We start from the raw sequence: 11,993 nt of genomic DNA on the forward strand, positions 1-11,993 counted from the left end.
CTAACACAATTGTGTATAGCGATCTGGAAATTATACCTTACTAATTTCTACAAAATTTTGGCCTAACTCCAGTGATCCAAACAATCTCAAACATCTAGATCATGTCTCTAAGCATCCTAAATACATTTTCTTTAACCAAAACACATACATAATAGAAATCTTTTAGATTATAAGACTTACTATCATGATTTCTTATTTTCTTCATATACATAACCATAAATACAATTGATCAAACCATATCTCACTTCTTAAATGAATATTTTATGTTATAATCATAGTATTCATCAAAAGATATCTATAAAATTTGAAATCATGCAATTAGTGCCATATTATCATGGAATTCTTAGAACTTAATTAGCCAAGGGATACCATACGTACTTGTCCTCCGGAGAATGCTCAACTTCACATGGCTAAAGGATTTTCAATTATCAATGACTCCTCTCTAGTTTTCCAAAGCTCTCACTTTCTCCTTTAATTTTTGTGTTTAGTGACTATGAATGTAAAATAACATAACATTAGGTTTTATGTGTTTTTTATTTATTGTCTACTAAACACGATACACGGGTATGTATTCTTTTATACATGAGCAAGTGTGATGCTGCTCAAATAAGGCAGTTTTTGTTTTTTTCATAAACTGTATCTTATCTAAATTTTCAAATTTTGCTGATGACCACACACAATCATGTGCTCTAACACACAATTAAGTGTTCTAGCACACTCAGGCGTGTGTCCTCCAACATCTAGTCATTTTCACCTACTTAATGTGAAATGACTTCTCTACCTTCTAAGGCATGAACGAACGTTACCCTTATGGTGCACAACCATCCATACTAAAATCTCATCATCAATTATAATTAAACAAAGTGAAATGATTTAAATGCCTTTGGGCTTATGTGTGGGTATTACAATTCTCCCTCCTTAAATAAATTTCATCCTTGAAACGCGAGTTTGAATGTCTAATATGATACTAGGTGTTTTGATGATGTTAAAAACACAAGTTTGAATGTCTAATATTGTCCAAGAAATGTGTGAAAAACATTACCAAATGGACACAAATTGAAAAATGCAAAAACAAAGCATACACACTCGTGTGTCAAGCCAAACATGAGGAAACGTGACCGTGTAGCCTTCGTGCATAATTTTGGGCAAAGTCAACAAATTCAAACCATACACATGCTCATCTGTCTTACAACACACATCCGTGTATATGCAAAAATTTAGTCGTTTGCTTCTTGTTCCTTTCCTATTCGAATCTTCGTTCAAGTTTCTAGAATTGTGTGAGAAAAGGATGGAATAGTCATGCTTTCTCATGGAACAGTTGTGCATGCACTTTTTAAGAAGAAAATCTGACCATTGAGAGCTTTGACCAAAGAATTGATCGACTATGAAAAGTGAAATTTTAAATGACACACATTTGTATGCCTTGAACACTCACTTGTATGTCTCACATATTCATAAAGAAAGTGTTGATTTCAAAGCTTAACAGATCTATTATCCTAACCAATGGTCATATAAGTCATTCCAACCATCCAAGACTATAAATTGAAGACTCTTTTATAAGGAATAGGTTAGAGATCATATATGTAAAATCTTAGACTCATTTCTTAATCTAATTTCTCTTAAAAGCTTACATCTAACTCAATTGAGAGAAACTTTTGTGCTTCATTCTTTGTATCGACCTTATAGAGACATTTTTACATTCATTTTTTTGTATTGAAACAATTTTGAGTGAAATCCCGAATAAACTATTGTGGTGGGCGTAATCTTGGAGAACTAATATGTGTGGACAAAATCTCGGAGAACTATTGTAAAGAGACACTATCTTTATGAGTGGAACTTCAAGCGGTTGCTTGAAGAAGTGGACATAAGAGACTTGAAAGAGAAAGTTTTTTACCACTGTAAATTATTGAGCATTTCCTTTCTTTACTCTCTTTACTTTATGCATTATATTTTTTATGTATGTTTTTGGAAAATTGTTGAGTTTTGTTTATGTTTGATTGTTTGAGTAAATTTATTGGATATTGACTTAGTTTGACTATCCTTGTTGAAATTGCTTTAAGTGATTGATTTTGGTCAAATATTTGTTTGAAAGATTTTACATTTGTATTATGTGTTGGTGATAAGTTGTTGAGTATAATTTATGCTTACATATGTGTTGTATGTTTTGATAAGTTTTTTAATATAGTTTGGTCTTAATTGTTTGGATATATTGTGAATTTATTTGTTTGTTTGTGTTTAATTATAAATTTGCTTAAAAGATTTTATTTGGCCTAAAGTTCTTTTAAATAATTTTATTCACCCCCTCTAGAAATATTTGCCATTTGAGATTTTTCAATTGGTATCAGAGTTTGGGCTCTTGTTTTATTAAAATCTAACGATTTTTAGAGTCAAACAGTTTTTTCAAAATGGCTAATGCTTCTACACTCATTTTTGTCGAAAGGCAATGCACCACTAAGCCTTCCTTGTTTTGTATAATAAATACCCAATGAAAAATTAAAATAAGGCTTCATGTTAGGTACATTGATTTTAAATTGTGGAGAATCATTGAACATGGGAATTTAGTGCCAATAGACCTTAAGACTAATGAATCTTAAAAGGAAATAGATTTTAATGATGAGAATGAGAAGATAATGAGCTTAAATGTTAAAGTTATTAACATCTTGTTTTGTGCTCTTAATGGTATATAATTTAATAGGGTATTGGCTTATGAGTCCGCAAAAGAAGTTTGGACCATACTCCAAACTATATATAGAGAGACAAGTTAAGTCAAATAATCAAAGATTAAACTTCTTTTTTGGAAATACGAGATATTCAAAATAAAGTCCAAAGAGAACATTACCAATATGTATAAGAGATTTTCTAACCTAGTTAATGACCTCAAAGGATTTGTGAAAAGGTTTGAGATGATTGAACTAGTAAAGAAAATCTTAAAATCTTTATCAAACTCTTTGACCATGAAAGTGACGTCAATTGAGGAGTCCAATAACCTTGGCAAGATGGGAATGGATGAGCTCATAGAAAGTTTTTGCACCTATGAGATGAAAAGAAAACCAAAGTAAGAGAAAGATAAGGCAAAAAAAGACATTTCCTTGAAAGTAGTTAATGAAAAAGAAGAGGAAAGAAATTTTTTTATGGATGAAGATGATGTGAGTCTTTTAGCTAGGAAGTTTAACAAATTTTTATCTAGATCAAAAAGGAACAAAGGAAAGAGATTTGTAAGACAAAGAGGAGGAAATGAAAATGACAAAAAGCGCAACCACGAGATCATTTGCTATGAGTACAAGAAATCAAGTCACATTCACCAAAAGTTCCCTTTGATAAAAAAGAAGAAGGAGAAAAAGGAAAAGAGACTCAGAAGAAGGTACTTGCACTACTTGGAGTGGAAACGACAACTTAAGTAATAAGAATAAGTTAAAAGAAGAAAATGCCAACATATGCTTCATGACTAAGAGTGATTCAAAGGATAAAGTAAATTATTCAAAGTCATACTTTTTGCATCAATTACAAAATGTATTTGAATGTTTGATGGATGAGTATGAAAACATACAAACAAAATATAAGTCATTAAAGAAAAAATTAATTTGCATTAAAAAGGAACTTGACATACTCTTGTATGATCATAATGAGTTAACTAAGAAATATGATGTTGTTGCAAATGAAAAAGAATCATGCCTAAAAGAATTAACATGCATAAAAGAACATGAAAAATTAAAGAAAAAGGTATCTAATTCAAATGAATTATTAAAAAATTTCAAAATAGACACAAAAGGTTAGATGAGATGTTTGTATCTCAAAAAAGTGATCTTAATAAAGAAAAATTTGACTATAATGGAAGTAATGATTTTACAAACTCATATAGGCTTTTAAAGAAACCACATGCATTACATATGAAATGAAAATTTTGTTCATTTATTGGGTATACCATTAGATCGTGTCCAATCAGGAATGGTAAACATTTTAAAATTAAAAAAGTTTAGGTTCCTAAAAGGATGATGAAAACTAATATTGTTGGACCTAAAACCATTTGGGTACCAAAGAGTAAATGAATTAATTTGTATTGTAGGTATGCTACCAATCTTCCTTAAGATCCTCTAGCAAGTGGTACTTAAATAGTAGATGCTCAAGACGCATAACGAGAGATAGAAGCATATTCTTCTCATTGAAAGCCAAAGATGAAAGTAATATCAACTTTAGGGACAACTATAAGGGAAAAGTAATCGGTATCGACACCATAGAAAAGATAAATGAAGATGAAGTCATTGAGCTTATAGAGGATCTACAAATCAAAGATTCATCTCAATCAAAAGAAGAAAAAGAAGATCATCAAGTTGAGATTGAAGATAAAAAAGATAAACTTATACAACCTCAAAAAGAAATCGAATATCCAATGGTGAAGGATGAAATGAAAAAAGGAAAGATTTCTAAAGATCCTACCCAATGAGTGAGCACCTGAGCTTCATTAAGGAACACATGTCAATTTGTGGTATTCTTGTCACAAATGGAGCCCAAGAAGATAGAAGAAGCTCTTAAAGATGAGAATTGGTTATTTGCAATGTAAACAGAGTTAGATCAATTTGAGAGAAGAAAAGTTTGGGAACTATTTCCAAAGCAATGAATTATCCACCATTGGCACAAAATGAGTATACCAAAACAAGGTAGATGAGTCTGGTGTTGTTGTTTGAAACAAAGCAGGACTAGTTACCTAAGGTTACTCTCAAGAAGAAGATAACACAATGTGAATTTGAGATGAGCATAATGGGGGAGCCTAACTACTATCTAAGACTTCAAATCAAACAAAGGAATGAATTTTGCTCAACCAAGCCAAGTATGTCAAATGCCTTCTCGAAAGGTTCAACATGTAAGATATCAATAAGCAAGCCACTCCTATGAGCACTTCACTCAAACTGGATGCAAATGAGGAAGGTAAAAGTATCGAAACCAAAGCATATAGAAATATGATAGACACATTATTTTATTTAACCACATCTAGGCCCGATATCATGTTTAATATATGTGTGTGTGCATGTTTTCAAATGAATCCTAAGGAATCACATCTAAGTGCCATGAAACAAATCTTGAGATACCTTAAGAGAACCTCAAACATTGGCTTATGGCATCCTAAAGGATCCTCGTTCGAATTACGAGTATTTTTGGAGATGATTTTGTAGGATTTCAAATAGATAGGAAGAGCACAAGTTGTACTTGTCAATTTCTAGAAAATATGCTTGTCTCATAGTTTTCAAAGAAATAAAATTCGGTGGCAACATCTACTATGGAAGTCGAATACCTTTCCATGGCTAGTTGTTATACACAATTTTTATGGATGAAACAACAATTTTTAGATTTTGGTTTTGAAATCAAAAACATTCCAACCCTTTTTGACAATACAAGTGTTATTCAACTTTTCAAAAATCTTATCTTGCACTTTAATACAAACATTAGACATTATTTCTTATGTGATCATGTTAGCAAGGGTGATATTCGAATTGAATTTTTTAATATTAACCATTAACTTGTTGATATTTTTACCAAGCTTCTTGATGAGGATCGTTTTTGCTTTATTCAAAAAGAGCTTCGTATGATCAATGCAAATCAAGTGTTTAGCGCTCTCATTGATATAAGTTTTGACTGTGTTGAATTTATATGTAATCTTGATTGATTGTATGATATATGTGCATTCTTGATAAGTGTGAATGGAAATGATTGAGTGAAATTGCATCTACATTCACATAAGCATAAACGTAATGTACAGATTCTAGTTGAATCAATTTGAACTTGTGTTCATAATTGATTCTATTATGAATCACATTGAATGTCCTCAAATAAAACTAAATATCTAAGATTCGTATCTTGAGGTGCTTTGATCCTTACAAAATTGCATAATTTTAAGTATCATTTTGCTCCTGAGGGCATCAAGACCAAGCTCAAGGGCAATGACCCCTTAAGGATATATAGCTTCTTCTCTTGATGTAAAATAATCAAAAGATTTTTCTACCAATCAGTGAAATTGCTTCTAATAAGCCTATTTTTCTTTTTGGGAATTGATTGATACGTTGGGTTTTACAGATAAAAGAATCAATAATTTTATTTAATTTATTAATATTCATTTTAATTATGGATTTAATAATTAAAATGTTATCACTATTTTCCTCAAACCAATAGCTCTCACTATTGTACTTGAAAAGTTCTAATAAACTTCATAACGAATTAAAACCCCATCACACTAATTCTCCCTTTCTCTTTAGCGAACAAGTTTGAATTAATCAAATAGGTAAATTTCAAATTAATCACTAAAAACTCATGATCTCCAGTTAGGTGTTACCGAAACAAATCACACGACCTCAAATGTGACCTCAATATCAATAGGCTAGATAGTACATATCTCCTTACATTGACAAGTGCATTCCCTACTCATGCCTCTAACATATTTTACCTTCACTTTGTCAAACAAACAAAGTATTCTAGTTAAGTCAGACCCAACATGATCATTACCTAATTTTCTACATAGTAGAATTATACCTTTCACTTAGGTGAACAAGGTTTCAACAAACAGAGGCTTAATTAAAGAGTCATGTTAGAAGCCACCAAATAAATCTTAGACTTAATATTTAAGTTGAAGATTTTATTACTTAGTCTCATCAAGTTTTAAGTCGTATGTTAGGTGATATTTGCAAAATAAAATCTACACAAATATTCTACAACGTAAAATAAAAAATGTTAGCACACAACCATAACTAATGTCAAACCTCTCGAGCCAAAAGGAGTTTGACTGGTTAACCTAGTTAAATCTTCATCTTCGAGTCTTCACGCTTGTCTTTTCGTCTCTAAGTCTCCAATTATTACATAGCTTTATTTTCTAGTTACAGAATTCTAAGAAAACAAAAACAACCTAATATAAAAGAAGAGGGGGGATAAAGGTAGGGTATGCAGCCTTATTTAGGAATTACAACATAAAAATGAAATAGAGAATTTAAAAACATCAACAAAGGTTCTTTGGCTGTATATTGGGCACTATGTATATGTACACTCATACATATGCATATCAATTAAAAGTTTAATTTTAATTATTATTATCACAAGTATCAAATTTTTTTTATCCCTAAAATTTTACAAAATTGTTATTCAATCCCTAAAACTCAAGAAAATCTCAATTCAGTCTAAATTAAAAAAATAAATAAATTGGAATTTTCAGTTTTGTCTAACGTGTAGGTGTTTAGTCCAACATTGCATCTGAAATTCAATAAAATTCTATAATACTATACAACTAAAGTAACAATTTGGGCATGACTGGAATGTAACTAGGGTGAAAGGCACCACACAAAAGAGGCACAACTGGACTAAAATTGGTTTAGTCGTGCACCTTGTGTGCACATGGCTTAAAGCCATGAAAGTGTCAGGGCTAGACCAAATTATGGTCCAGTCGTGTCATATTTTGATGTCATGCACCACTTGAAAATAATGGTTGGACCAAATAAGAGGTTTAGCCATGCATCACTCATGGTGTAAAGGCTTGTCCACCCAGCACCTTCATGCACAGTTAGGAATATGTTGTGCATGAATGGTTTTTCAGACCTAGTTTTCTACGTTTTTCAATGATGGAAAATCCAAAAGACTCTCATTCTTGATAAACCAATCACTGGGTGAGGGAATGTGGCACGTAAACTGTACTCACACCAGCGGCCACTTTCAAATTATGCAGTCAATAGGATTCGAAGGTAATTTCTTGCAATGACATGAAACCTATGGCTTTCAACCAAAATTCAATCTGCAAATTTCAATAAAACTCAAACAAAAATTCAGATTCCATTACTTAATAATTTAACACAATTTATGTTGTACATGATACTCAAAAAATCATGTAACAATATGATTGCAAATCATCTTTACCAATTTTAGCCTTAATTAATCCGATTACATACAATCAATACATAAAATTAATCAAAAAAACAGTAAGTATATATTTTCATGAAAATATGCTAAACAATGACTCTAATACCATTATTATGTTTTCAAAGCACTAATAACCGATAATGAAACAGAATTAAAAATTTTATAATCATAAAATCCAAAAAATCTTAACTAGGATACCCATTTTAGTACATATGTTTATGAATCATACAAAACACTAATAAAGTATTTTAGGTTTATACCTGCATTGGTGGCTCCTTTCACGTGGTTTAAGATTGAACAATATCTAACCCTTGAAAGGTGACATTTTGGTATCCACGCAGAGTACACACATAAAAGGTAATCTAAGGAAAATGTTGCTATGTCTTTTTTGGATTAAATGTGTTCACGAGAAGAAGGAGAGAAAAATAGAAAACTTGCGGCTAGGGTTTCTATTGTGTATGTATTTCATTTTTTTTTTAATTCTAACACACGCTTTCAAATATGTACAAGTGTACAACAAGGATTTCATCCAAACCTAGGACCCTCAACACACATGCATGGCTGGCATGTAAACATGCACAGTCGACATGTTTCATGACTTGCACAAATGGCATGCAAGTGTGTCACCCAACAAGCATCAAGCCATGCACAAGTGCCACCCAACACCATACACACCAGGTAAACTTTGGTAAAAGTATGGTCAACTAGATTCTCTTTTTTCGTAAACACCAAAATTATCACCAAATAATTTTCACCTCTGGGTTCGAATCAACCCTTATATGTGTCTGATCCATAAGATTTCTATCAAATAGATAGTGTCTAAATTCAAATTGAATTCAAAAATTGGCCAAAATTAGCCTTTAAGAAAGCATCATGGCCACTCTAACGACAGAGTGTTAGTAGACATCTCTTAAGCTTTTACAACATCACAGTTACATGTAATTCAATCTTTTCATCAACCAATATCTCTCAAGGTTGAGACATAAAAATATGTCTATCTTAATAGTTACTAAGTATAAACTGATATACATCAATGACTAACGTGGATTAGACTACAACTTTATCCAATTATGACCATAGATTCAAGTAGTCATAGATGTCATTCAGTATTTTTATGTGTTATATCTTCTCATGTGCTCAGAGTGATGAAACCTTTATCGGTCAACTATAGTCTCCATGTATCTCATAATATGGTCGATAACTACCTTTATAGTTACCCTAATTATAGCAGTATATTAGATAACATCAACCATACTGATTTTACATAAAATAGTTTAGCAACCTCAAGTCAAAGGATCACATGCACTTGTGGTGTTTAGGGGATTTCTTCCATAGAGACTGGAGTAACCATCCATATGGATATCCTCTAGTTAGATCAGTTTGATGAATACATTTATACTGTGCGCCCATATATTGCACCAAGCGATCTACAATAGCTTTGATATGTAAGAACCATTGTCATTTTTGGTAGAGTCATTCAACACTATGATAATTTTATCATCATTACAAGTGTCATTGTTCAATGTAATGTTGAGATTACAGATGTTTATAGAATGACCACTAAAAGTGTACATAAAGTTCTCATGATCAGTTATCTGATCCTCTCATCACAGTTCTACCATTTTAAGGGCATGCTATTTGCATGATCATATAAATAGACAACATATGAATCAAATAACAATAAATCTTTTATTAATTATTAATATAAAATTATATTTATAAATGTCAAATTCAATTAACTCTAGGGCACCTATCCTATCATTATCAACCTTGAATGATTCTCATGCTATGGAATAGGTGTTCATCCAAAGTGAATGACCATTCATAATCTTTTTTCCTTATTTGATTAACCTAAATCAACTTAAAAATGAGAAACAACCATAATACCCTTCCAAGGTACTTGTAGGTGTTACATTATTACCTAGAGGCGCCTTTTTATCATCTCTGCGAAAAAAGCCCCTGGTGGGAGGCAACAAGGCTAAAGCATTATACAACTAGAAAGGATTTGGGATCTATTGTCTAAGAGCACCTAATCATTGCTCATACTAGTATAAATGATTTACAAGCACTTAAGAAGCAAGGGTTCTTTAATGTGACTAACTATTAAAAAGATCAATGTCCCCAATCTTGTTGTTACAATGGGGTATTTGAATTTATCAAGTATGTTGAGGATTAAATGCCAAAAATTGTCTTTTGTGAGTATTGAGTTTGTAGTGTGAGCTAAACATCATGATGTGAGTAGGCTCATGTTGTGAAATAGTGCATGAGGGGATAGAATGCATAACTCGAGATTGAAGGACCTCTTCACTAATTAGACACATTTTGCGATGCATATATCTTGTTTTTTGTGGGTTTAACTCTAAACCTTGAAAGTACATCTATACACTCAATTTTGGTCTCTTCATAGCACTAGTTGTTTGTAGGTTATGTTAGTATATGTCTAATGAAGTGACCATTTGACATATTCCTTGATATCTTTCCCCAAAGAGTTCAAAAAAAAAAAGATGTTTTGCCTAAAATTGACACATCAAGAAATTTGTTCACCTTTTAGAAAACTTTAGGATAGTGGTATGTTAAAGATTGATAATACACTAGCATGTTTGCAAAGGGCTTTCATCTAGCATTCAACTATTCATAGAATTTTTCATCATTAATTGACATACATAGTTTAGAATTTGTGTGCAATACAGGCTATGATAATGATAATATGATAAATTAATCAGTTTTGTTATTCACTAAGGTAAGAGATAAATTAGATGCAAAAATAATTAGACGCAATGAAGTTTTAGTGTTGTTCTACTCATTAAATGGAAGTCTACATACATAATTGTTTGTAACTTTAAGAGGGAACCCGAGCAAAGTGTAACTAAAAATTACAAAAATGGTATACTGAGAAGAACTTAATTTTGGATAATAATCTTAAGGATAGTAGTTAGATTTCTCTAAGTCTCCTCGTAGTTGACGTATATCTAATCATAGGTGTCATATTAGGTCAATGAAGTTGAATATCCAATCTACTATACAAAAAAAAGTTACAATCCTAGTTAATAAATACGCTTATTATTCACATTTTCATATTAATCGCATATTAAACACGTTCAAAAAAAGTTTTTAACCCAAAACATATTAAACACGTATTTTACTCCTTTTCGTATTAAATGCGAATTATATGTCGTATTTTATGTTTGCCATCTTTTTGAATTTTTTGCTTCTTAAAGTACAAAATTTTATATTATATCTTCAATTATTTACAAAAATACCACTGTCATTTAAAAAAACTCAACAATATTTCTTTCTTAATTCTTAGCCCTAATTTTGCATTTTCCTCTTTTATAGCCTATACAAAGATTCACTATAATCTGAAGTCTGAAATCCAAATTGATTAATTTGTTTACTTTTCTCAATTGAATGATATTTTACTTATTCGTTGTACAAAGAATTTTAATTATGTATTATGTTTTATCAGATTTAATAGTTAATTAAATATTTTACATTTGAATTGTTATACTAATTTTTCATAGAAAATTCGTGAAAAATACTAAAATCATTATGATATTATCATACATTTAAAAACATATTATTGACGATGTGTCATATTAAACCCTTGTATACACGTTTTATACTTTTCTTGTATACAAATTTTAGGAATATCTTTTTACAAATTTATTTTTCATTATTCATCGTATTATACCCATATAATTCACTTACCATTTTTCTTTTTTCCATTCCTATATTTCCTAACTAAGATTACAATATCATTGGTTATATTTCAAATTCAAATTGATAAATTAGAAATTTATTGCTTTCGTTTGTGGACCATAACACAAAAAGTAGTACGCCTAATCACAATTCGTGTCTTCGAGAATTGCTCCGCAAAGTTTTCAGACTTGCATAAAACCACCTATTTGTATAGCTTATTCATTTTTTTTCATATTTCTTCCATGAAATTAATGGTGACTGCGGTTGTAAGTTTCTGCAACAACGTGGAGAGAAATCGGTTATCATACACCAATAATGTTCCAGTGAAGGAATATTGATTGGCATGTATCAATTATGTTTGCGTTACCTTCAAAAATGTAATATTTTAATTTGGTGCTCCGTCA

Source organism: Mangifera indica, unplaced genomic scaffold, assembly GCF_011075055.1.
Source record: "Mangifera indica cultivar Alphonso unplaced genomic scaffold, CATAS_Mindica_2.1 Un_0043, whole genome shotgun sequence".
Taxonomy (NCBI): domain Eukaryota; kingdom Viridiplantae; phylum Streptophyta; class Magnoliopsida; order Sapindales; family Anacardiaceae; genus Mangifera; species Mangifera indica.